The 4,037-nt window shown below is 34.0% G+C and overlaps 2 non-coding genes across 2 annotated transcripts; one reads left to right on the top strand and one right to left on the bottom strand.

The window, feature by feature from the left end:
* Positions 1-1,704: 1,704 nt before the first annotated feature.
* TRNAS-GCU (transfer RNA serine (anticodon GCU)) lies at positions 1,705-1,786 on the top strand. Its single transcript has one exon. It is a non-coding gene; the product is annotated as a tRNA-Ser (tRNA).
* Positions 1,787-2,131: 345 nt separating this feature from the next.
* TRNAS-GCU (transfer RNA serine (anticodon GCU)) lies at positions 2,132-2,213 on the bottom strand. Its single transcript has one exon. It is a non-coding gene; the product is annotated as a tRNA-Ser (tRNA).
* Between the last annotated feature and the right edge of the window lie 1,824 nt (positions 2,214-4,037).

Consider the following 4,037-nt stretch of genomic DNA (forward strand, 5'->3'; position numbering starts at 1 on the left):
TACATTGAAAAAATCATATTACTACGAGGGGCCTTTGATAGTCGTTTTAGTTATTTTGCTGAAGAAGATTGCATGCTTGCATAACATTCTGAAGATGCCTAATAATATACAGATGGAACTTATTGATCTAAAAGCAAATTCAATGCTGAAGAGTAAATTTGATGAACTTCCCTCACTCCCAAGTGCATCTGAAATGCTTAATTTTTGGCGATTACTAACAGGTGAACATTTTCCAGAATTTAGAAAATTTACCCAAAGTTATGTCTGTCGCTTTATAACAACATACAGAGGCGATCAAAATATTTTCATCCATGAAAATGATCAAGAACCAACAGAGGTCGTGACTATCCGATTCAAATCTGAAGAACTGTCTGTTGCTCCCAGTTTCTAATTCAACTCCTAATATTACAGATTTAGTGAAAGCAAAGCGAAGTCAAAAGTCACATTAAACATAGTTATGTTTATTTTTCCTGCATGTGAAATTACTTTTCTTTAAAACTGCTAATTATGTTCATATATTTTTATTAGTACTTTCAGGAATAACTAATGAATATTATCAATGCAAATTCAGTGTCAATAAAGTAAGTACAGTTTACTTTGTATCCATGTTAAATAATTTCCTTTACAGCTGCTACATCTGTCCAGGCGAGCGCACGTGCACACACACACACACACACACACACATATATATATATATATATATATATATATATATATATATATATATATATATATATATATATATATATATATGTGTGTGTGTGTGTGTGTGTGTATGTGTGTGTGTGTATGTATGTATAAAGATATATATATATATATATATATATATATATATATATATATATATATATATATATATATATACATACATATCTTTATACATACATACACTTATATAAATATATCATACTATTATATGTATAACCGTCAAATATGTCCAAATCACCATAGTTAAGGGATTGAAAGGGGGTTAAAGTTTGTGTGGCGCATCTGAATTAGAAGAGAAAAAAATTGGTGCATGGGAAACAAAAGGTTGGCCATCCCTGCTATAAGCCTTTAGGGTTGGAAAAGTAGGATGCTATAAGCCCTTAGGGTTAGAGAAACAGGATGCTATAAGCCTTTAGGGTTGGAAAAGCAGGATGCTATAAGCCCTTAGGGTTAGGAAAACATGATGCGATAAGCCCTTAGGGTTGGAAAAGCAGGATACTAAAACCCCTTAGGGTTGGAAAAGCAGGATGCTAGTATAAGCCCTTAGGGTTAGGAAAGCAGGATGCTATAAGGCCTTAAGGTTGGAAAAGGAGAATGCTATCAGCCCTTAGGGTTGGGAAAGCAGGATGCTATAAGCCCTTCGGGTTGGAAAAGCAGGATGCTATAAGCCCTCAGGGTTGGGAAAGCAGGATGCTATGAACCCTTAGGGTCGGAAAAGCAGGATGCAATAAGCCCTTAAGGTTGGAAAAGCAGGATGCTACAAGCCCTTAGGGTTGGTAGGCTATGGTAGGATTTTATAAGCCCAGGGGCTCCAATAGGATAAATAGCCCACTGATGAAAGGAAATAAGGAATCTGATAGAATAGCATTCCTGAGTATAACTTCAAGTAAGAGTAAGCACTATATCCCAAGACAGTTCAGCCTGTACAAACTGTTTTTTTTTCACATTTTCTCTAAAAATGCACTAAATCAATACACGAATGCCGTTTTCTCATAGGACGAGGTGGCCGAGTGGTTAAGGCGTTGGACTGCTAATCCAATAGGGTCTCCCTGCGTGGGTTCGAATCCCATCCTCGTCGAAAATGTCTTTTTCTCATAATCCTGAATAATATACAGTATATAGTAATCTTGCGGAAAATTGTGAAACTGTTTCATTTATTACACTGCTTCGGTAAACTAAAAATCGACTTATGTATAAGAAAGTGTTATTCAATATTACATTGTAAGTGATAAAATCATCTACATTAAATTCGAAATCCAAATTCAACATCAATTTGAAATGATAAAATCACCTAATTCAAATGATATGAGTAATCTTCCCCTTATCAAAACCATGATTTTTCGCATTCATTCGGGTCAACAGCGGTCAATAATCAAACGACCTAGGGTAACCCGGTCTGCACTTACTGAGAAAACATCAATTTCGACGAGGATGGGATTCGAACCCACGCAGGGAGACCCTATTGGATTAGCAGTCCAACGCCTTAACCACTCGGCCACCTCGTCATGTGAAACGAGCAGATCATTTTGACAATTTTGTTAAACCTCGTAAATTGTAGCTTATATTCTAGATACGTAATTGATATCATTCGTAAATACAGGATAATTTTCTAACAGAAAGATGGTACAACCTTAGGCCATCTTGAGGTTTAGTTACCACTATGCAACAGAAAAATATTCCAAAAAACTTCTCTCATACTGATATTCTTATTTGTTCACTCGGCAAAATAAGTTTGAGGGCACTCTATTGCATTATAGATAGGTGCAAAGCTTCTACGTTGATTCTTATCATTGTAATTTGGGTTATTTCATTTGTACCATAAATGAATTAATAGCGAAATTCTCAATCTCTACTTTGATCTCTTTCTATCTTGAAATCAGCTAAGATAGCATCTTGCTATCATCAGTTTTGGCAACCAATTGTGGTTAGTTTGGACTTTTTAAATTCTTCTTTCTTATGTATGCCGTTCCTTCCTGGTTCCTTATTGCTCATTCCGCAAAATGGCACAGTGTAAAATCCGGACGTCGGACGTCGGATGCCGTCCGGGAGAATAGAAAATCGCTTGTATCACCAGGAAAGACGCGAAAATACACCTCTTTTTGTGACTGGTAATGTTCACTGATACTTTCTGTTATTTTCTGAATAAATGTTCGAGAAATATTGGTTTATTTTCATGTTATTGAGAATAATCTCAATCGGACGTCAACGTTACACTATTTAACTGCCCGCTATTTTACCCTGTTAGGATAAAACCGGACGTCGCCAATCAGCAGTTCACAGATAAGAATTTACCCGGCTATAAAGTAACATAAGGAGAAAAGAGGTGTATTTTCGCGTCTTTCCCGGTGATACAAGCGATTTTCTATTCTCTCGGACGGCATCCGACATCCGACGTCCGACGTCCGGATTTTACACTGTGCCCCGCAAAATAAGTTTGCGGGCACTCTATCTCTTTATAGATAGGTGCAAAGCTTCTAAGCTTATTCTTATTATTGTTATTAAGTTTATATTACCTGTGCCTTAGATAAATTAATATCGTAATGAGATTCTCAATCTTTACTTTTATTCCATTCTACTTTGAAATTAGATAGGATAACACCTTGCTATCATCAGTTTTGGCAACCTATTGTTGTCAGTCTGGACTTCTTAAATTCTTCTTTTATATGAATTGCCCTATCGAATCACTGCTAGGACTTTGCAACATACTTATGTCTAGTTTTATTAACTGTCCTTATTTTAGACACGAATAACCAATGGCAGATTTTAAGTCAATTAGAATTCAGAATCAAATTCAGGTATTATTTTACTGTATTACAGGGCAATGTAACCTAGGAAAAAAACAAATTTTCTTCCATAGAAAAAATTCCGCTCTCTTCGAAAATGACACTCGTTCCTGTCGCAAATGAATAGTTTCAGAAATATATATATATATATATATATATATATATATATATATATATATATATATATATATATATATATATATATATATATATATATATATATATATATATATATATATTTATATATATATATATATATATATATATCCTATGATAATAATTTTTGTTCAATATCCAACATGCCTGATGGATAACACTTAATGCAATGTCGTTATCGAAATAAGATAATCCTTATAAACAAACTTCAAAATGAACATTACAGAACATTTCCTCTTTTTTAACTAACATTATCAACTCTTAGTTATTTAGGTTTATGAAGAAACCTTAAAACAGTAATAAGATGGTTTCACAAAAATCTACTTTTCACTTATAGCATCCTGCTTTTCCAACTAGGGTTGTAGCTTAGCAATTAATAATAATAATAAT

The sequence above is a fragment of the Palaemon carinicauda genome, chromosome 37, assembly GCF_036898095.1.
Source record: "Palaemon carinicauda isolate YSFRI2023 chromosome 37, ASM3689809v2, whole genome shotgun sequence".
Taxonomy (NCBI): Eukaryota; Metazoa; Arthropoda; class Malacostraca; order Decapoda; family Palaemonidae; genus Palaemon; species Palaemon carinicauda.